The sequence below is a fragment of the Nicotiana tomentosiformis genome, chromosome 8 (genome assembly GCF_000390325.3).
Source record: "Nicotiana tomentosiformis chromosome 8, ASM39032v3, whole genome shotgun sequence".
NCBI classification, from domain to species: domain Eukaryota; kingdom Viridiplantae; phylum Streptophyta; class Magnoliopsida; order Solanales; family Solanaceae; genus Nicotiana; species Nicotiana tomentosiformis.
Window position 1 is genome coordinate 31,499,167 of NC_090819.1, and position 25,449 is coordinate 31,524,615.

Here is a 25,449-nt window from a genome sequence, read left to right on the forward strand (position 1 = left end):
CTACTAAAAAACTATCAAAAAGTGTCCAGCATAACCGACCGAAATCGGTCGGAATCGAACAAAAACCGATCGATTACCGACCGTTTTCAATTCATCGAAAAAAGAATGGTCGTAATAAGGCAGCGACCGCAGTCGGTTGATATTACCGACCGAAGTTGGTCGGTATTTGTCAACGCACTTTGACCAAGTTATCTGACACAAAATAATCTCACCGACCGAAGTCGGTCGGTATTTTTGAAACTAATTTTTAATTAATTTTAAATTAACGACCGACGTCGGTCGGAATTTAATTATTTTTTTAAAAAAGAAATTGTTCAATTCCGACCGATTTCGGTCGGAATGATTAAAATATTTAAAATATAAAATCAAAAATTCCAATCGCAGTCGGTCGGAATTGTTAAAATATTTAATATTTAAAATCATAAATTCCGGCCGAAGTCGGTCGATAAGTTTAAATTTCTGGGAAATCAAATGAACATTTTCTACCGACTTCGGTCGGAAAGAGGTCGGTTTTCTGGGTATTGTTTTGGCAGAATACAGCTGTTTTATAGCTGCACCACCTGCCAACAACCAATCACCTATAATGGCAGCATTACATTGTTGTCATTCAACCAATAACAACAACAATAACAATAATAATAACAATAATAACAACAACAATAACAACTATCAAAACTATATTATTAACAAAACATCATCTCTATCTCCACTAAAATATATTAACAGAACATCATACCCAATAACAAAATGTTTCACAAGTTAAAAGTTCAAACATCATTCAATGAGTGTTTTGTATTGCATCACCTCCATCTTCACTACTAGAAGCTTCATCTTCGGCATGGTTTGAAGGATCACGACGAGAAGGACTAGCATCTGGGGATGTCTCACGAGACCGGGGAATGGAGAAAGCATCACTAGCAAGAAGATTGGCCAGCTGACCTTGAAGGAGATTAAATTGTTGGTCCCTCTTTTCTAGCTGAACTTGAAGGGTATCAAATTATCTATCTCTCTTTTGTTCTCTAGCCTTTGTCTCTTCAAGCTCTGCTGTTAGTTTTGCGATCTTCTTTTCTATAGACGAGATAGTGTCACGACCCCAAATTCACTAGTCGTGATGGAACCTGACCCAACCCGCTAGGTAAGCCAACTGGTAACTATCCAATTTCAATGATATTAACAAGACAAATAAATGATAGTAGTTTACTAAATTTTATACATTTTCCAAGGACTGGTAGTACAAATCATGAGCTTCTAAGAATAGAGCTTACAAACAGAAATGAAGTAAATACATCATCTGTTTGAAAAATACATTAACAGAGTTTTATAGATCTAAGGCTACCATGAACAAGAGGCAGCTACAACCGGGACGCAGGTACATCTTCAAATCCATCTCCCGTCGATCACAGCAACATCAGCAGTCAGTATCTGCACACAAGGTGCAGAAGTACAGTATGATTACAACCGACTCCATGTACTCAATAAGTAACAAACCTAACCTTAGGCTGAAAGTAGTGACGAGCTAACACAAGGTCGGGTCCAATACCAATATCCCACAACAGTTCATAACAGCATAATATAAGTAATAAAAGATGTATCTCAGAAGTAAAATGCCCAGCTCGTTCACAGTTCCAGAAAATAGTCATGCTTTTTAAGTATCTTAGTGAAAACCCAAATCTTTTACCGAAAATTCTAAAAATACGAGTAAGTTTGAAAACTGTAATTTTGCCAAATATTCTTTCCACAACAAATAAGATGTTTCATTTTCTTTCCAGATAGCAAGTGTGAAATACCTCTCTATGGCCACATATCAATGTGTGTAAAAAGTCATGAATGGCGTGATACCGTACAACATGAGGAAAAATGCATCTCTATGCCTGTATGTCAAGTGTGCATGCCAAATACTATGCAAATCAATGATAAAGATCATATGCATACTCTCAGAGTATCAATTTCACTCCGTCCTCCCAATCACTCAGCACTCGACACTCGGCACTCGCACTCAGTAGTACCTGTGCTCACTGGGGGTGTGCAGACTCCGGAAGGGCTCCTACAATCCAAGCGCCATAATCTGCACGGACAACTCACATGCCATAATATCATTATCTGGAATCGCACGGACAACTCACGTGTCATAATATCAATATATGGAATCGCACGGACAACTCACGTGCTGCACAGACAACTCACGTGCTGCACGGACAACTCACGTGCTATGGTAAGCCAATCTGACTCGTTGCGGCATGCAGCTCGATCCCATAATCATCCTCACAATCAGGCCGTCGGCCTCACTCAGTTATCAATCTCTCCAGTCTCTCGGGCTCACAATGTCATGATACCAGCCCAAAAATAATGATATGATGCATCAATAAATAACAGCAGAGAATGAGATATGATATGCATGTGAATGTGTATGACTGAGTATATAATGCAATGAAAGCAGATTACTCCACAACAGAAATGACCTCAGTGGGTCCCAATAGGATAAGCATGTAGCCTAGACATGGTTTCTAACATAATCGCAGCTCGATAACTCTAGTACATAGAGATTTCATGATTTCAGATAAGTTCAGCTAACTACACAGTACAACAGAAATAACGGAAATCACAGTTCACACGGTACACGTCCACACGCCCGTCACCTAGCATGTGCGTCACCTCAAAAATCAAACATACAACACGTATATTCAGGGTTCATTCCCTCTGCTCTAAGATTAGAAGAGTTACTTACCTCGAGCAAGCCAATACCAATGCCGAGCAAGCCAAACGATGCTCCAAAGATACCAGCCTGCGTGTTCCGACCTCTGAACGGCCCGAAACTAACCAAAAATAACTCAAATACAGCCCAAGGAAATAATTCCAAATGATAACAATTGAATCCTCAATCAAAGCCCAAAATCGGCCAAAAATCACACCCAAGCCCGCGCCTCGGAACCCAACCAAACTCACAAAATCCGACAACCCATTCAATTACGAGTCCAACCATACTAGTTTCACTCAAATCCGACTCTAATTCGGTGTTCAAAACTCAAAAATTCCTATTATGAAACTTTAGGCTAAAACCCCTAATTTTTCTCTTTAAATTCATCAACCAATTGTTAAAACAAAGATGGATTCATGAAATATAATCAAAACCGAGTGGAGAACACTTACCCCAATCCTTATGATGAAATTTGCTCCAAATATCGCTCCATTATGAAGTTCATAGCTCAATATGTGATAAAAATGACCAACCCTCGAACTTATAACATTTTTCCCAGCGATTCCGCATTTGCGGACAGATCGTCGCATCTGCGACCACCGCTTCTACGAAAATAGCTTTGCCCAGCAACCCCCGCACCTGCAGATATAAAATTCCGCTTCTGCGAAGATTTTTGTACCTGCGCTTCCAATCTCCCATCTGCGCGCACGCAGGTGCGCTACAAAAATTCGCTTCTGCGGTCTTCCTCACCCAGCCTCTTCTCGCTTTTGTGACTCCACTAACGCTTCTGCAACCATTGCACCTGCGCATTACCAGTCGCAGGTGCGGAACACCAGAACCAGCAGCTTAGCAAAAATCCAAAATGCAATGAAATGACCCGAACCTCGTCCGAAACTCACCCGAGCCACTCGGGACCCCGTCCGAATATATCAACAAGTCCAATAACATAAGACGGACCTACTCGAGGCCTAAAATCACACATAACAACATCAAAATGATGAATCACACCTCAACTCGAAATCAATGAATTTTGAAACTTCAAACTTTCACAACCGATGCCGAAACCTATCAAATCACGTTCGATTGACCTCAAATTTTGCACACAAGTCACATTCGACATTACGGACCTGCTCCAACTTCCTGAATTGGAATGCGACCCCGATATCAAAAAGTTCACTCCCGGTCAAACTTTCCTAAATTTTCACTTTCGTCATTTCAAGCTAAATTCAACCACGGACCTCCAAATCACAACCCGGATGTGCTCCTAAGACCAAAATACCCCAATGGATCTAGCGGAACCATAAAAATTCCAATCCAAGGTCAAATGCTAAAAAGTCAAACTTGGTCAACTCTTTCAAATTTAAAGCTCCCTAGTTGAGAATCATTCTTCCAAATTAGTCCCGAATAACCTAAAATCAAAACCGACAATTCACACAAATCAAAATACATTATACGGAGCTACTCACACCTGTAAACTATCGAGCAAAGTGAAATTCTCAAAACGACCGGTTGGATCGTTACCGATAGTCGACCAATCAATTGCCTCGTCTTGTGCGGAAGTCCCTATATCTTACAATCCAGCCCTGTAGCACCGGAATGATCACTCTGGAAGACCGTATGCTATCCCCTTTTTAGGACCACCAACAACATCCAACCATATCTTCTGCGCTTCTTCGTATGAAATGGGTGGTCGCTCGCCTTGCTCATTCGGTGGCAAGCTCTGAGTGTACTCCTCCACATTAATCTTGTAGCGATACTTTATTTAGAAGATAGAAAATTATTAACTATATAATATTATAAAAATTAATTTCAAGTTATAGTAGTTATGAAACTTACATATGTAGTCTCCGCCCGGTCCTCGACCTATCTAGTTAGATCTATCGGTGCCTTCTTCTTTCGGATGTAAGACTCCATGAAGAACTCATCATGAGTCATCTTCCTCCCATATTTTTTCCTACAAATATAATAAAATATGTTAACTAAATTAAAATATATAAATATAGTTTGATATATATAGAATTAAATATTTTAAGAAATTACCAGTAGTCTCATCGCAGTCCCCATGCTCCTTGAACCCACACAGTGCAAGGAGCCACCCTTCTCAGATGCTAGAGCCTTCTTTCCCTGTTCACTCTTCTTCTCGAACTTCTCAGTGGTCCACTGCCTCAACAGATCCTCCCATATATGCGGTAGAACCCATGAAGGCTTCTTGCTTTTCTTTCGAGCACAATAGAAGGAATCAGATAGTCTCTTATGGCATTTGAACTCAAAATTTGCAAGAATGACACAGTTATGACGGTCCTCCCAGGCACACTTAGTCTGCAAATGAAGTGTGTAACGTTAGATGAAAATATTGATAGTATAATTGTCACACCCCGAACTCAGGGAGCACGACCGGCGCTCAACCGAGTAAGCCCAGTCGAGCAAGCCTACGTTACATCGACCTCTCATCATAACTCCTGCATGATTTACCAAAACATAATTAGATCTTGACTTTCATATTGAATATATTTGGCTCAATGGCCCATAAATTCTTTCTCATGATGGTTACACAGCTTTTAAATAGCTGTAAATACTGTGAACATAAATACATGACAAAAATCAAATCTTTAATTACATGACCCACAGTGTACATAGAGCTTCTATGATAATAGATACCTAAATACATAAAATATACTAGACCCAAACACCCACTAGAACTATAGCGGGCTCAGCATAAGCTAAGTAGTGAAGAAGATCCTTATCAAAGATCCATATCATCCTGTAGAAGTATACATGCATCCATTAAAAGATGCAGTGCCCCCGGCAAAAGGGACGTGAGTACATGTGGAATAGTACTCGTATGTAAGGCAGTCAAAACAACATATGAAAATACGGTAACTCAAATAAGAGGCAAATAAAATACATCAAAAAACTACGAAACATTCCATAGAATAAGTCTTATTATACTTGCATCATTTTAAACTTCTTTTAGGATCAACTGAGCCATATGAACTATATGTGGAATACATAATATAATGTAATTGTAACAACATGTACAAACAAGGCCAATGAAAGTGGCACCTTCCTCTCTTATTTTACACATATACATTTCATAGACCGTCCTTACTGTTCACATATCATATTATACATCTATGAATCTTATAGACCGTTCACAATGTGTTTACTTACACAATACAAATACAACTATTCAAGGTCTTGGAAATACAATATGAATATGATGAATCACGTAACAATAAAAGGGTTTAGATAGCCATTAACGTCAAGCAAATTTATTAAGAGCTTCCATTAACATTTATAGATATTAAGTCGGGGATCCTCTATAACCACCTTCACACAAAGCGGTCCTTCCGCCTCACCCCAACATATGCGGGTGGAGGTGTATCACGATACCACAATCTCTACACAAAGAGGCCCTGCCGCCTCACCTCAATATATGCGGGTGGAGGTGTATCACAATACCACAATCTCTACACAAAGCGGCCCTGCTGCCTCACCCCAATATATGCTGGTGGAGGTGTATCACCATACCACAATCTCTACACAAAGCGGCCATGCCGCCTCACCCCAATATATGCGGGTGGAGGTATATCGCAATACCACAATCTCTACACAAAGCGGCCCTGCCGCCTCACCCAATATATGCGGGTGGAGGTGTATCACCATACCACAATCTCTACACAAAGAGGCAATGCCGCCTCACCCCAGTATATGTGGGTGGAGATGTATCACAATACCACAATCTCTACACAAAGCGGCCCTGCCGTCTCGCCTCAATATATGCGGGTGGAGGTGTATCACAATACCATAATCTCTACACAAAGCGACTATGCCGCCTCACCCCAATATATGTGGGTGGAGGTGTATCACAATACCATATATAAACTCAAAGCGACATGATTAACATTACATTTTAAGGTCGTAATTTCCTACATCATTGGAATACTTCACGTTCATACTCATCATGGAGAAACGCAACTCATTACATTAATATATGCATGGTGAATCAATAAATCGATTTCAATGACACATGAGCCCAATTTCTTTTCTTAAGGTTCATCATCATTTAGCATAGGACATCTCCTTTTCATCTCGTTATTTACTCACTTGACATCTTGAGGTCATTAGCTAGGTTCATGACTCTTGGGGACTTAATAATCAAAGTCATTTACATATATTATTTCAGAAGCATACAACTATAGTTGAAACTATTGGGACATACAACAACTCATAATTTTCATTTAGGCAACGATCACATTTCATGTTCATACTACCACTTACTTGTACTTGCCATGGGTGGTCACAGGAAATTAAGAATATTTAAAATATTTAGGAACATCATAGCCTCTCTTTATGAGGGCGTAGGAGCTTTGGAGTCAATTTGGAATAGTTGAATCAAGGCTCGTTTCATAATATTTCACGCATCATTTCATTTCATTGGCACCACTAGCCACAAGTATAACTTTCATTCTTGGCACGTTGGCCACACTCTATAACCCCAATTCCCTTATTTCACTTTCAAGCATCTTTATACATTATCGACAACAAAGAATCTCTAATCATGACTTTTAGTACACCTATGAGCAATTAAGATTCTTAATCACACTGAGACTTATTACACAATTTGGCATAATAGTCTTCACTTGAAACACTACTTGGAGTCATAACATTTTTATACCCAACTCATGCTTTGAACACATTCCCGAAGGATAACATTATATGATAAGAGCATCCGGAACACATTTTGAACATATACCTTTCAACATAAAGCTTATTCGAAATAGTTAATTTATAATAGATAACTCGATACTTACAAGAATATCATGGGATTCAATTCTAGGAGAGAAGTTTAGCCAACATACCTTGCTTGAGCTTTCCTTAGATTACTACAATATTCCGGAAATCCTAGAAACCTCAATCTATTTAGAAACATAACAAAAGTGAATCATAATTAAGAATATATTCGTGGGTTCACCTCATTTAAGTATTTCATCAAACACTTGGTGTGTAAATTTGACTACAAGATTCTTCTACAAGATTCTCTTCATTTCACAACCCAATCTTTATTTATTTGAGCTCAACAATCTTCCCAAAAACCTTATTGGTACATGCATGTATACAAAATACTCTCACACCCAAGAATCATACTCCCAATCACCCATCCTTTACCCCAAACTCGAAATTGAAGAATTGGGGAAAGAAATTTTTACCTCTTTGAAGCCCTAGCAAGATCCTTGTGAAATCTTCAAGCCTTGAGCAAGAATTGATGAATAAAATGGTTAGGTCTTCTCTTTCTCTCTCTAAGATACTCTCACCTCTCTCTATAAATATCAGATTTTACCTTGTAAAATGACCCCCAAAGTCCTTATATCAAAATTGGGTCGGATAAGAAAATTTCCAAAAATAATCCCTGAAGTCAATCATGTGGTAGCATAATCGATTATGTGGGCAGCAGAATCAATTATGTGGCAGCAGAATCGATTACGTGGGAAGCATAATCAATTATGCGATAACATGATCAATTATGTGATAGCATAATCACTTATGCGATAGCATAATCAATTATGCGATAGCAGAATGGTTTTTTCAAAATTTGCCCGTCTCTGCTCCACTTTGCGATGCTTATGCGGTCCGCGGAACCGTTCTGCAGTTGCAAAATGGACCGTAGATTCAGTCTTTGGAAATTTGGTCATAACTTCTTGTAGGAGTGTCCAAACGAACAATTTGCAGCGTTAGAAACTAGATTCGACGATCTTTCATTTGATAGGTTTTCCATCACATAACTCCTTATATATATGTAGATATGCTAGTCCAAAGTTTGGTCAATTGCGTACTCATTTGGAACTTTAGTCTATCATGTAATTTCTAACTTGACTTATACTTAGGGCTCTCCTTAGACCCCACATCACTTATAATATGTCTCGTACACTTATTATCATATCCAATTGTTATCCATCGTATTAATAGTCCCCGTCTGCACACAAAATATTATAATTAGCACACATCAACTTTCTTAATAGCGCTTAAGTACTTTGAAATTTTTCGGGGTGCTATAATAATGCTTAAATAGATAAGAATTATATTAAAACCTTAAATTGGTTGAGAATTTTCTCCATTATTTCCGGTGGAAAGTCACTCCAAATCACACAGGGTGCATCATACAACCGGCGAAGAGCTTCAGTGATTATCTTTGTAGTCCGATGATTAGGTATGAACCTGTAACATAGCAATTACATTAAATAAGTAAGACTAGCTATTATAATTCAGCAAAAATAAAGAAGTAATAAATAAATCTTACCCATTGCCCTCAGGCCTGATGATCATCATATGATAACGATCATACTGCACTTCCTCTGGATCATCTTCCTCCGATGAATCTGAAGCGTGCACAGAAGGGGAAGCATATGGCTCAACGCTACTATCCCAAAGGCGAAGTCTAGAAATGCTAGGAGATGAACTCCATGGAGAGGGAGACGGGGTCGCTGATGAAGATGGCTGCGATCTACACCCCTGCTACGATCTAGACCCATTCTGCGATCCAGACCCCTGTTGCGATCCGGCTGGCTGAAATCTAGATGGATGTGATCCAGCTGGTGATGAAGAAAATAGATCAGATGGCGGGCATATCACCACATGGACCTGTGACCGGTGACTTGATGGACCAATGTAACTATATGCAGGATCATGTGGATAAAGTGGGGTATAGCCTTGTGGTGGAGAATGGTAAGAATACTGCTGGGAGGGAAAATGGTAGGTGGTCTGATGATGTAGTGCTAAAAGGTAGGTTTATTTCCTACCTTAAGGCCACAAAGATGATCAACAAGGGATGTATTTACCATTTGGTCTGAGTTACGGACACCGATGCTGAGGCACCTAAGCTTGAGTCCGTGCCCGTTGTGAGTGAATTTCCGGGAGTTTTTCCGGATGAACTCCCTGGGATCCCACCAGACAGGGAGATTGATTTTGGGATTGATATGATGCCAGACACGCATCCTATATCTAATCCACCCTACAGAATAGCACCGGTAGAATTGAAGGAGCTAAAGGAACAATTGAGAGATTTGTTAGAAAAGGGTTTTATCCGGCCAAGTGTGTCGGCTTGGGGCACACCGGTCCTTTTTGTAAGAAAGAAAGATGGGTCACTGAGAATGTGTATTGACTATCGGAATCTTAACAAGGTCACAATCAATAATAAGTACCCACTTCCAAGGATAGATGACTTGTTTGATCAATTGCAAGGTGCCAGGTACTTCTCCAAGATTAATTTAAGATCCGCATATCACCAACTGAAGACCATGGAGCAGGATATTCCGAAAATAGCTTTTAGGAACCGGTATGGGCATTTTGAATTTTCGATGATGTCTTTTGGGCTAACAAATGCCCCAGCAGCCTTCATGGATCTTATGAATCAAGTTTTCAAGCCATTCGTAGACTCTTTTGTGATAGTGTTCATTGACGATATTCTTGTATATTCACGAAGTCGAAAAGACCATGCCGATCATCTCAGGGTAGTTCTGCAAACCTTACATCGGCACCAGTTATATGCAAAGTTCTCAAAGTGTGAATTTTGGCTTGAATCTGTCATATTCTTGGGTCATGTAGTCTCTAGTGAGGGAATTAAGGTTGATCCTTAGAAAATTTCAGCTGTGAAGAATTGGTCGAGGCCTACAACTCCAACAGAGATTTATAGTTTCTTAGGCTTACCTGGATATTATAGAAAGTTTGTGAAGGGGTTTTCTACTCTTGCCTCTCCATTGACTAAATTGACATAGAAGGCAATTAAGTTCCAATGGTCGGATGCTTGTGAAAAGAGTTTCAGGAGTTGAAAGCAAGATTGACTACGATGCCTGTGTTGACTCTACCAGAGGGTATAGATAGATTTGTGGTATATTGTGATGCTTCAAGAATCGGGCATGGGTGTGTATTAATGCAACATGGGAAGGTAATTGCTTATGCTTCTAGGAAACTAAAGAATCATGAAAAAAACTATCCAACACATGATTTAGAACTTGCAGCAGTGGTGTTTGCATTGATTTAGAACTATCCATGTTGATATATTCACGAACCATAAGAGCCTTCAATATATTTTCAAGTAGAAGGAATTGAATCTGAGGCAGAGAAGATGGCTTGGGTTACTCAAGGACTACGACATTGATATTCTATAGCATCCGGGAAAGGCCAATGTTGTGGAAGATGCTCTTAGCCGGAAATCTATGGGTAGTTTGGCTCACTTGGAGGCATACCAAAGGCCATGGGCCAAGGAAGTTCACCGATTGGCTAGTTTGGGAGTACGTCTTGCGGACTTGAGTAAAGGAGGGGTAATTATACAAAATAGGGCTGAATCATCTCTTGTTGTGGAAGTCAAAGAGAAGCAATATAACGATCCATTGTTGGTGAAATTGAAAGAGGTGATTCATAAACATAAGACCATGGCCTTTTCTCTTGGCATGGATGATGGTACACTAAGGTACCAAGGGCGACTATGTGTTCCAAATGTGGATGGCCTCCGGGAAAGAACTATGACTGAAGCTCACACTTCTAGGTATTTCATGCACCCAAGTTCTACGAAAATATATCATGATCTTAAATAAGTCTATTAGTGGAACGATATGAAGAGGAATATAGCGAAGTTTGTGGCGAAGTGTCCAAATTGTCAGCAAGTGAAGGCTGAACACCAACGGCCCGGTGGGTTGGCACAGAATATAGAAATTCCAATGTGGAAGTGGGAAATAATTAATATGGACTTTGTGGTAGGATTACCGCACACTCCGCGCAAGTTTGACTCAATTTGGGTGATTGTGGATCGACTCACGAAATCCGCACACTTTTTGCCAGTTAAGTCTACCGACACAGCGGAGCAATATGCTTAGTTGTATATCAAAGAAATAGTCATGTTGCATGGCACCCAGTTTCCATCATTTCTGATTGGGGAGCACAATTCACTGCTAATTTTTGGAAGAAATTTTAGCAAGGTTTGGGTACTCAGGTAAATCTTACTGCAACCTTTCACCCGCAGACTGACGGGCAGGCAGAGCAGACTATTCAAACGCTTGAGTATATATTGCGTGCTTGCGTTCTAGACTTTAAAGGTAGCTGGGATGATCATTTACCACTCATATAATTTGCATACAACAATAGCTATCATGCTAGCATTCAGATGGCACCGTTCGAGACTTTATATGGTAGAAGATGTAGATCTCCCATTGGGTGGTTCGAAATTGGGGAAGCAGAGTTGATAGGGCCAGACCTCATGTATCAGGCTATGAAAAAAGTTAAAATCATTAAGGAGCGGTTGAAGACAGCTCAGAGTCATCAAAAATCCTATTCGGATGTTCGTCGTAGGGATTTGGAGTTCAAAAATGATGAATGGGTATTCTTGAAAGTTCCCCCCATGAAGGGCATAATGCAATTTGGTAAGAAAGGAAAATTGAGTACGAGGTATGTCGGACCGTACAAAATCATTCAGAGGATCGGTGAGATGGCGTACAAGCTCGAGCTACCACCTGAGATGTCATTAGTATACCCGGTGTTTCATGTGTCTATGTTGAAGAAAGTAGTTAGAGATCTGACACTCATTGTTCCGGTTGAAACTATTGAGATTAATGAGGAATTGACTTATGAAGCAATTCGAGTTTCTATTCTTGATAGGCAAGTACGAAAGCTAATAAATAAAGATATTGCCTCTGTGAAAGTATTATGGCTAAACCGGTAGGTTGAAGATGCCACTTGGGAGGCCGAAGAAGAAATGAAGAAGAAGTACCCTTATTTGTTTGAATAGCTATGCAATCGTTTCTATGAAATTGTTCCCTATGAATTGTGTGTCACCTGTACAATTTATGCTAAGGGTGTTCCTTTCCCGCAATGTATTGCTTATAAGGCCACGGTTGGTATTGTTTAATATTATGTTGCTTCATTGGGTTATGTATATGTTGTTAGGATTGGTTTTTGATGATACTCTGGCAGGTGGATAGGCCGAATTACAAAGGAAACTCTGCCAAAATTTCTGAAAAGTTTGAGAGTTAGTCAAAATTTGGTAGTTTGAGGTGTGTAAGAAAAGAGATAAGTTATGTTAAGCGTTTGGGGACACTTTACTTCTCATTCGAGGACGAATGATCCTAAGCGGTGGAGAATGTAAGGCCCCGAAAAATTTCACTAAGTAATTTAAGGTCTTGTGGTGCCAAGGTAGGCTAATATATTGTATTTTCGGAGTTTTAGGGTTGAACAGTGCATTGGGGAGTTAAAACTTTTCGACCTGGCACGGCCAGGTGTAAGATCAGGCTTTAACCTTGTGAGGCCAGGCCTGTAGTGCGCTAAGACCAGGCTTTAGCCTGGCGAGGCCAGGCCTATAGCACGCTAAGACCAGGCTTTAGCCTGGCAAGGCTAGGCCTATAGTACACTAAGACCAAGCTTTAGCCTGGCGAGGCGCGACCTGTTGCACGCTAAGACCAAACATTAGCCTGTCGAGGCCAGGTCTGTAGCCCGGTCCGGAACTTCGTAGTATCCATTCTTTTATCACAATAACCCGACCCAACTTCATTAAATACACGCAATGGGTCATTTTTGAGCAGAAACCTGATGCTTTAGAGTGAGAGAAGGAGCCCTAGAGTGAGAAATTGATCTTCACCAAATCATCCTTCAATTCTTACACAAATCTTTCAAGATTAACAAGGAAAACACCATAGATCTTCATCCTTGAGGTAAGATTCTACACCCTAACCCTTAATTTCGAATTCTAACTAAAAGATGGGCAATTATCAAGAAAGTTCATGGGTATTGGAGTTATTATCTTGCTTGCATGTGTTATCAATGGGTATAGGAACATTGTTGAGCCAAAAATGGTGAAGTATGGGTTGTGGGTTGATGAAATCCTCTATAAAGGGACCTTAGAGACTTAATGCGTACCTAGTGTTTGATAGAATGCTCAAATGAGCTAGAATCACGATCATCTTCCTAATTTTATTTTAAATTATTATATTTCCAAAATAGATTGAGGTTGCTAATAATTCTTGAACATTGTAGAGTTTAAGGAAGCTCAATTGAGTTATGTATGGTTAAACTCTCTTCTTCTTAGAATCGAACCCCTGGTGTTCGAATATTTGGTGTAAGTTCCTAACTTGACCATACTAGAATTGGCTGCCTTAATGTGTTGTGTTGAAAGATTTATGTTCAATAATTGTTCTAAATGTTAATCGTGTCATCATGCTATTTGATAATGTGTTTGAAATGAGGAATATGAGTTAAGAAATTTTAAGAATTCGTGTCAAGATTCAAATAAAGCTTGCTAACCTAATTTGTATGAAAAGCCTCCGTGTGATTAAGATTTTCCAAGCTTTATCCCTTATGTGTGCAATGCTTTATATGGTAGGACTTATTGACGTGGATAATACTGTTATTTGAATGTATAAAAAGGAAAAGATTTGAATTGTAAGATACGGCCAAGTGCCAAGAACGACTTAATAAATGAGGCTACTCATGCCATGTAATGAAAGATGGGAAGGAAATGTGAATTGAGTTGAACAATTGAAAGGATGATGTCTCAAGTGAGATGGCCTATATGATCGGGCCGTGATCGGACACCATGCCACACACATGGTAGTAACTATGTTGGAAATGATAATTGAGATTGTAGATATGGTTTATGTCTCAAATGAGAAGACCTATCCGATCAGGTCGAGATCGGACTCCGTGTAAGAACACGTGTAAGAACACGGTGGTATTGTGGATTGTGACATATGGCACTAAAGATTACCCAACCTAATAAGACGAAAATTGACTTGAGAACTTATGTGATCCTTACTTGATATTTTAGTATTGTTTTGAAGCTCTTATTGAATTCATGACTGTTTTCCCCCTTGTATTATTGTCTATTATATTGAGATGGTGTTTTAGCTTTACATACTAGCACTATTCAACGGTACTAACGTCCCTTTTGCCGGGGGCACTGCATCTTTAAATGGATGCAGGTGGTTCCATAGCAGGCAGTGTTGATCAATGATAGTAGTACATCATCATCTTTCCAGCGGACTCGGTGAGCCCCATTTCATTCTGGGGTCACGTATTGTACCTTTTGTTTATATTGTGGTCACTTTTTGAGGTATAGCCGGGGCCTTATTTCCGGTACCATCTCTACTCTCTTTTGTATCTTTATAGGCTCTGTAGACACTATGTGGGTTGTATATGGGTGTTGGGAATGTTAAACCAGTTATGTTGTGTTTGATCACTTGTTCCATTCGAACTATAAGAATTATGTATTTTGAGACTTAAAGGCGCAATGGCTAATCAAACGATTTGGCATCATATGTATGAACTTCCTGCTGTATAATTTATGAAATCATGTCTTCTCTTGATCGTAAGTGAGTCTGGTAGAATGTGTCTAACAGGCTTGCTCGACCGGGTTCACTCGGCTTAGCGCTAGTTGCGCTCCTCGATTTTGGGGCATGACAATAGTATCGTTACACTTAGTATTAGATTGAGAACTAGCTTAATATATCCTTGTAATTTATTTTAAGTTTGATATAATTTATTTAAAAGTCTATATAATAAGATTTATTTATCCTTGCAATTTATTGTTATAACCCTATCATTAATCGTATAATTAGACTCGCTAGACAATGAATTAGTTAAGCCATTCAATGACTAATTCAATTAGACTAACTCAATTAGATTAATTGATATTGTAGTTCATAATTTATACCTTAAATTAATTTATATATTAAATAATTTAAATGCATTGATTTGAGTTCTATTAAGAACCATAAGTTCATAATTTAAGGTAGTTCGTTATTTATACCTTAAGTTCATAATTTATACCTTAAATTAATTTATACATTAAATAATTTAAATGCATTAATTTTATTTCTATTAAGAACCATAATTTCATAATTTATACGTTATTTCTAAATCTAATGTAGTTAAAACCAAAAATCCTAAATAATTATAATTTTAGATAGTTCAATTCTAAATCTAAATCTAATGTAGTTCAAAAATCCTATTTAGTCACAGAAATCCTAAATAGACAAAAATCCTAAATAATTGCATAAAATTATATTCCGAAAATTAAAAATTAAAAAGGTAATAAGATAAATTACTAACCTTGAACAACAATGGCAGTGGTGGTGCCGTCGAGGAGGCAAAATGGGAGTGATGGTGGCGGCGGCGCAGCAATGGTGGTGGTGGTGGAAGCATGGAACAGTAGTGGCGGTGGCTGGGAGCGCAGGCATGAGAGAGAAGAGGCGGGGCTTCAATTTTGGGGGATGGATGACTTGATTTTGGGTGGGATTAGGTCAAATATCCATGGGGAAGGGAGATGGACGAGAGATAGAAGAGAGAGATAGTGAAAAGATAAAAATGGGGAAGAAACCCGCATGTGTTGGTCTAATTAACAGATTTTCGACCAATTTCGGTCGGTGTTGTTAAAAACATGATTGACCGTTTGACCTCACAAATACCGACCGAGATCGGTCGAAAACTAAATTATAAAAAGTTTAATAATATTATTTTATTAATTACTTATCAAAAGTTTTTGTTCTTAGCATTTTGCACACTTAATATATGCTTTCTTTCTTAATTTATACCTTAATCAAAAAAAATTAATTAACCTGCACCACATACCGGTCTATTTTGTGTTTAAAGATTGGAATAAAATAATATATAATTAGATTTATATATAGCACTACATCTTAATTATAAAGCTTTTAATATTTTTTTAATTAATTACTTATCAAAATGTTTTGTTCTTAGCATTTTGCATACTTAATATATGCTTTCTTTCTTAATTTGTTCCTTAATCAATATTTTTTTAATTAACTTGTACCACATACCAATCGATTTTGTGTTTAAAGATTGTAATAAAATAATATATAATTAGATTTATATACAACACTACATCTTAAGTTTTACCATAACATTACATCAATGATATACTTTATAATCTATTTACTAAGACACTAAGTGTGTCTTAGCATATTGGATACAACGACTATATCAATTACACTCGATCAATTATATATATATATATATAAAATATTTATCATCTGTGTGCTTTCATATAAATTACACTTCATATTCGTATACGTGTAATAGATTATAATAGAGTGTATGATTTTATTCATTTATGATAATTTACACTTACATATATATATATATGCTTTAATTTATTCTCAACTCTTCATATATATAGAGCAATACATCTTATAGAACTATACACTTTATTTTTAAATGTGTTATATTAAGTTTTAATCGAATATAATTGAATTTTAAATTGATCCACTGATGAAGTATCCGAGCAAAGTACTAATACGGTGATCGAGAATAAAACATTCAAGACTATGTGTGTATATGTGTGTGTGTTTGTATATATATATATATATATATATATATATATATATATATATATGTGTGTGTGTGTGTGTGTGTGTGTGTGTGTGTGTGAGAGAGAGAGAGAGAGAGAGAGAGAGAGAGAGAGAGTATTGTTAAATATATGTTGATATTGTAAAAATCAAATAATCTAACAATAATACCGACCGAAATCGATCGGTAAATTTTATATATATATATTTTTTGTTATGGAAAAAACCAATTGACCCTGGGCGGGAAAAAATAAATTTAAATTTCCAACCGATTTCAGTCGGTATACTTGAAATTTTTTAATTAAAACTTTTTTTGGTACATAATATGCAAGTATGACCAGGTCTTGGTCAAAGATTGAACAATTTTCGACCAACATTGGTCGGAATTGTTATATGTGTCAGACGTCTTTGTTGTGGGACTACTATTTCCGACCGATGGTGGTCGGTATCTTTGTGTGAAATTTTTTCTTTGACTTTTGCAACTAATTACACTACAAAAAAATTGATAAATTATGGCGATTAATTTATGGGAGTTATAAGAAACTCCCACTATACATTTGTTTTGTGGCGTTTGCGTCAACCCCTACAAAATAATTCTTTTTGTGATGGTTTATTTGTAGGGGTTGTAAAAGATCTCCACTATATTTTTAATTTATGGTGTTTGTTCTAACTTTCACAAAATTATTCGTATTGTGGTAGTTTTATTGTGGAAGTTTCTGATACCTCCAGAAATGCAAATTTAATTGTCTGCAAAATCTTTGCCATTCGATACAAATTGGAGGCCATAACTCATGCAATATTTAGTCATTTTTTCTACCATCTTTTGAAAATCTAATCAAATAGCACATTTTAGTTAAATTTCTACAAATTGATGCAATTTATGCCAATTTTTAACCCTTGCTATTTTTTGTCTTTTCCCCAACATTCTACCCCTACAAAAAGTAGACACAAAAACAGAGGTTTTCCATTATCTCTATATATTAGTTATTAGTTTTTTTTTTATTGTCTTCAGACATTTTTTTATTTTGTATATTCATCTTTAGCTAATGAAAGATTGAAATACCCTGACAAATAATTTAGCCACAAATAAAAAAAATCAATAAAAACTATATAGAAAAATATTTATCAAACTAGATAGAGAACGAGGATTTTTATTCACTTATAAATTCTTGAATATCTCTACATCGAAGCTGTCACGATCCAATTCCATCTATAGGTTGTGATGGCGCCCAACACTACAGCTAGGCAAACCAACTAATAAATTAAACATATATCGATTATTTTCAGAATAATTTTTCCATGAAATTTTATTATTTTATTTGCAGTCTTAAGTAAAATGAAAAGATACCGATAAATTTAAATTCAAGAAAAATAATAAGACACCAAATTCTACCAATGTGTGTGCCAAGACCTGGTATCACAAGTGTATGAGCATCTAATAGATTATACAAAACTCCAAATACTATCAGAAATAAAAATAGACAGAATAAAAATACAAGGAGAGGCACTGGTAGCTGCAGGACGGCTCAGAAAGGTAACTCACCACTACGCCTCTAGATAACGAGGATGTGCGATGATAGGTCCTCCACTAGTACATGTCTCCGATCCTGCACAAAAAGTGTAGCAAGTGTAGTATTAGTATGTAAATAACGTGTACCCAATAAGTATCAAGCCTAATATCGAAGTGGTAGAGACGAGATGGTCGACTTTGACACTCACTAAGGGTCAACAATAATAAATAGAATAAAATAAAATTTATTTAATTCATCATGATTCACAAAATTAACAATAATTTTGCTAAATCAGCTGGAATAATTAAATTCTTCCAATTTCAACAACTTTCAAACCATTTATTAAATTCACAAGCTGCAAATTAAAAACATCGTGAAATCGTGTATTTATTATTATTATTAAGTACGATTTCTGCCGAGGTCGTACAATCCGATCCAGAGTGTCGTGTACACTGCCGAGGGATGTACGGCACGATCCATAGATGCATCTATCTTGCCGAGGCGTTCGGCGCGCTCCATAAGAAAGGAGGACATTTTCTTACGTGCCTCCAGAAGGGAAGTATATTTATTATAAGATCAATTCGAGAGGTTTAACAATTAATTACTTTAAACAAAAAATTAAACATATGAGATTTTCATCTTTCAATATCTTCCCTAACAATTCACAATGTGTGTATATATATATATATATACGTCAAATAATTTAATTAAGTAAAGAATACACTTTACCCAAGTAATTAAACTACCCGAAATTTAACATTTATAGTAGTTACGCACGAACTTTCGTCACCTCGTGCGTGTAGCCCCCACAATTAGCAACATTTATTAATTTTAATCACTTATGGGGTAATTTTCCTCTCACAAGATTAGACAAGAGATTTACTTTAATTTGCTCCAATTTAATCCACTAGAAGGCCCTTTCCACGATCATCCAACTCTGTCTGGCTCGAATATAGGAAAAATAAATTCGATACAATCACTAAAATAAGAATCAATTTCATAAGAAAATACTACATTTTTCAATGAAATCCGAAATTAACTCAAAAATCGTCCGTGGAGCCCGCGAACGTGATCCATTATTCGCGAACGCGATCCATTATTCGCGAACGCGGAGAGAAAATCTTGCCTGCTCCAGTTTTCCCTTCGCGAACGCGAAGAAGGAAACCAGAACTGGAAAATCTGGTTTCCCAAATTTAGCTCCGGGCGGTCCGAAACACACCCGAACCCCTCGGGACCCGGTCCAAAGGCACCAACAAGTTTGTAATCATAATACGGACCTACAGAACTCTCAAAACGAGTAAAACAATAACAAATCTAAGAATCACACCCCAAAATCAAATGGGATCAAACTTTGAACTTCAAGTTTTTCAAATTCTCTGAATGCGCCGAATCATACTCAGACTACTCGGAATGACACCAAAATTTGCGTGCAAGTCTTAAATCACTATACGGAATAATTCTCAAACTCGGAATTCCAAACGGATTTCGATTACTCAAAAACATACTCCAAACCAAATTTAAAGAATTTTAAACCTTCAAATAATTGATTTTTACTATTAAGCGCCAAAACGCTCCCGGGTTATCCAAAACCCAATCCGAACATACGCCCAAGTCCGAAATCATCATACGAACCTATTGGAACCGTCAAATCCTGATTCTGGGGTCGTTTTCTCAAAATGTTTATCGAAGTCAAACTTGGCCTTTTAAGGCCAACTTAAAGAACCAAGTGTTCCGATTTCAACCCGAACACTTCCAAATCCCAAACCAACTATCCCCGCAAGTCATAAATCAATAAAAGCACATACATGGAGTTTTATTTTAGGGAACAGGATTCTAAAAATTAAAATGACCGGTTGGATCATTACAGAAGCTATGTCTCCACCTTAGAAATTATGTAGCTACACCCCTTTTTACACAAATAGCCGTTCATATTCTTTGTTTAAGCACATGCAAGAAATTCAATAACGGCTATATGGACAAAATTTATCAAACTAGAGAGAAAACATGGTAGGAGACTTTTTTATTTATTTATAAACTTTTGAATCTCTCTACATCGATGATACCTCTCCACCTTAGAAATTATGTAGCTACACCCTTATTTATAATATTACAAACTAAATTTGACTGAAATTTAGAAAATCTATTCCTACATGATTCCGACCGTGAATCATAATTAGACAAATTTAAATAAACTAACAAATATCATAGATATTTTAGGAATACTAATTAATCTTAGTTTAATTTTCAACTTCTAAAAACTCAAAGGCATTTTTTCCTCTCTTTATTTGTCACTTCTCAATATTAAGATATTGATTTTATTGTGGATGAATTTTTTTTCACAATTATGAAGAATATGACACTAGTAGCTAAATAGTAGAATGAAAAAATAATATTGTTAAACCTCTTTATAACAGTCTCATATGTCCATATGTTTTAGTCTATTATAACGATTAGTTGTTATACACCTATATTAACATTTAAAATTTAGATCTTATTTGGTTGTTATAAACAAAATTACCCAAAAATAGTTTTTTCAATTTTTTTATATTTAAAAGATAAAAAATATATTTAGATTAAACATCTAAAAAGATATTCATATTTCATTAATTAAAATTTTAAATAATTAGTACGATATTAATACATCCGTAACTAGTTGTTACATTTATTTTATCTAGGGATTTTAGCAATTTTATTATGTTCAAAAATATTATTTTTATTGTTGGAAAAATACTTAATTTTCTCAAAAACTTATTTGTTGCCTTAATTTTCCTTTTGTTTTTGCTCGAAAAGTGAACGCGGTAAGTTCTCCCTCCTTTTCCAAAATATTTCCCGAATCTTTCCCTCTTTTAATTCCATTATGCCTCTAGCCCTGGGTTTTCCCTTTTCAACACCTCGGCTCTTCCCTTCATATGCGCTCTATCTCAATTTTCTATCCATATTAGTTACATTTTGTAAGTATTATTCTTCATCTCAATTTATAGCTCCTGCTCTGATTTTTGAATCACGGATTATGTCTTTTGTGTTGCTCCATTGTTTCAATTTAAGTAATTTTTTATTAAGGTATTTTCAGGCTAGGAATACAATTTATTGGTATTGCATTATGTCTTGAGAATTTCTGAAGTGAAGTATCCATTTGGGCGAATCAACTTCAGAATGTCACTGCTCATCTAAAGGTGATTTTTTTTCTTTTTTTCTTTTCCTCTTAATTTCGTTTATTTTCTTTATCTCAGTAGCAGTAGAATTTGGGTTTTTCAATTGTAGTTATTGCTTGAACCAGTAATAAAACTCTTATGGACAATCTAGCTTGAAATTTATTCTCTTTTTTAAAGAGTGTTGACATTCGAGGGAAGACCATTAGATGTTTTGCTTCTGGCTACAGATTACTTAGTGTTGTAGTAAGAAGCTCCTTTATTTAACGCAAAGTTTTTTCCAGATTTCAATTAGAATTTAGTTCTGTTGTGTGATGCTGAAATTGATTGACCCACAAATTAATATAATATGGGAATTGGGAGTGCATAAATGTATTTTATTCTGCGGATTATTCAGTCAGGGAACTTGCTAATATTTTTCTCACTTTTACATTGAGGAATATCAAGACATTACATGGTCTTCAATGAATGCATCTCTTTTATTTGCTATGGTGACAGATTTATTCTTCTCTAGATCATACTTTAGTAGTTTAGTTTTTCACTTTCCATAAAAAATGAATTACTGCAGATGAAAACTTCCTCTAGTAATATGTCTTGCATCATATCATTATTGCAGATGTGCACGTTTCTAAGAGTACTGGACATGGTATAATTTCAAACCTGCTATCAGGTAAGTTAACTCATTTTATTGTAAAAACTAACTTATCTACGGCTCACATAAGTTTTTGAACTTATTTTATATATGCCTTCAAATTTGAATATTTCTAGCAGACAAAGATCATTAGGCAGGTAAATTATTTGTATGCTACTGATATTTTATTTATTTGAAAAAAGAAAATGAACTCCAACTTTCTATATAATTACTCGAGATTGAGGGTGAAGAACATGAGCCTTACATCGAAGTATCTCAAGAATAAATATGGTGTACTATGTAGATGATGTTTTCAATTAAGAATAGAGTGCTTTTTGTAAACCTAAAGCCAATAGATTTGTATGATACAGAAGAAGTTGTGGAAGATGAAGGTTATGAGAATGAGCCATACTAAGAGTTAGGATATAACTAGCTACAGACCATCTAATTGATGATGTAGTCGAGGCAAATACTGCTACTTATTTAGCAACAAATACATACAAATCCGAATAAACTTTTTATTTATTATGGTGTTTTATCTAAAGGTAACAATATTGCATCTTTAAGTAGTGCTTGTTTATTTCGTTTATAGGTATGTTTAGAGATGACATTCATTTAGTTTAAAGGTATATTCAGAAATGGTATTCACATTTGATTCACCTTATTTTTTATATCTTGTATTCGTATGTGTTCCCCATAAGAGGATCTCTTACTGTGGAGTAATTCTATGGACAAACTTTGATGAAACCAACTTGATTGAATGCTAGTCTATGAATATTTTGGTTTAACAGATTGATATGCTGTTATGATGGCATAGAGTGGTAAGTTATGCTTATTAACTCATCTCCTAAATCTTTTCACATCTTTCCCCCAGGTCACATTAAGTAACTAAGAGTAATTTGTTATATATTCTCTTGTAGTTTTTGCGGATAATACCGATACTAGTGGAATTCATGCCTTAGAAAAAGTTTTACGCGTTTTAATTTGTTGCTTCTTTTATTTGAAGTTGGATCCAACAAATTTTAACATGCTTGGTTTGTTTAACTAACTACTCCTATCAGACCACTCCTATTTTATTCAGTTCATTTCTTCTACTTCAATTTTCTAGTGTTATTAGCCTTCAGTTTCGATGCAAGTTTGTTAATCATTGGGATAGATTACAGCTTAAAATTTATTTGTTTGATTCTAATGTTAGAAAGTCTATAGTGGTTAATTTATATTTTATTAGTTACATTATGATTTTCGTGAATATATGGCAAGAATTTATGCTATCAAGTAAAATAGTTTGTGGATGTAAGTGTTGTGATGATATCCAAGGAAATAGCTTTGTACTTTAACTCTTATTCATGTGAGTATCTAACAACTTCAGTTCAATGCTATTGTTAGATCAAGTAACAGATTTACTTGTAAGAAGAATAAGACCTTTCGTTTATTAATATACCAAGATCTTCCTTTTAGCTTGTTGGCAAAATTTTATTTCTTTATAAGTTTTTGATCAAAATTCTCTGTTTCAGCAATATGATATGTAGAGTGAGCCTGCTTCATTCTGTGGATGTGAGAATATGATCAGGTGATAACAATACAAATCACCAAGCAAATACTTAGCATATCTGCATATTTACTTATTATGGACAGTTGTAGAATGTATAATGTTTAAATTATCAAATATGTTTTTATAACTTTAGTGTGATATGGATTTGAATGTGTTGATGTTTGTTACTATAGATATTCTTAATGGAATGGATTTATGTTTTATGACTTAATTGAGTTTATTTATTGAATCCTTGAATTAAAATTTTCCACTATTGTGGCAGTTATAAGCTGCCACTGATTATTTTTTTTAAAAGATTGAGATCAAATTGTGAGGGTTTATAACCCTCACATTATTTTTTAAAAAACATTGAGATCATATTTTGGATGTTACAAACCGTCGCTAATTGCCTTTAAAAACCGTCACAAATTAAAAATTTATATTGTGGCGGTCGTCGTGGAGGTTTTACAAAATTACCACAGAAATGCTCGTGGCGAAGGTAACTATGGTGTTTTTTGAAACCGCCACAATTCATTTTGTAGGGGTCAAAAACCGCCACAAAACCTAAAAATACCCCCCATAAAATGAGCCTTTCCTTGTAATGATTTACCTATTTTCCGACCGATTTCGGTCGGTTTTCTGTGGACGAGTTTTGACAGTTTTCTAGTAGTGATACCACCGGAAAAAAGAAGTCGCCAGAAAAATTGAGTCCCTATCCTCTCTGATTATCCCTTTTTTCCTTTTCGAAATTCTCACTCTTGAAACCATCCAAGACCAGATCTAAAAAGAAAGATGCCAGATGAAATGCTTTAGCCGATTGTCTTCTCCGATGGTATTATCGAAAAAGATCCAAATCTCAATTTGCACAACAGAGAAATTACCAAAAAGGCAAAATTATTTTGATTTTTTTTCCCGAATTCTTATTTTCAAGCCTTTTAACAGAGACCCATGTCACTGAATTCAGGAATCCAAATCACTTTGTAAATTACAAAGTTGAGAACTTTATTAATAAGAGGAAAAAAGAGAAGAAAGTGACCAAAAAAAAGAATTCTACTAAACAAGTATCTTTGAATCTGGATTTGATGAGTATCCATTGAATTATTCCTATCCTGATGATGAAACAGAAGTTGGACGGAGGATGGGATGAAAGAGAGAAGACAGAGAAAGAGGTGTAGCTGGACCTAAGGGAGGGGTGACGGAAGAAACAAGGGTTCTTTTGCTTTTTCCTTTTTTTCTTTATTGTCCTTTTTGTTCTTTTATAAAAACTAGTCAAAACGCCTAATAGCAGTGATGTGCACATATTATTGTCATGTCGTCTACAGCTCCTCCACATAGGCATGGTCAATGGTCAAATGTGTTTATTAGTTAAGGGATTCACGAGTTCGAGTGTTCAAATGAGGAAGTTTAAAGTTCATGTATCGACTTTCAAATGTACTACAAGTCTAAGTGGCAGGAAGCCATTCCGCCAATTTAAAAACTAATAAAGTGTCTCATTAGTACTGCTTCCTATCCATGTGAGATTCTTTATGTAACTGTTATAACAGATTTAGTGATAAAGTGTACTCATAATAAATTCCATGCATG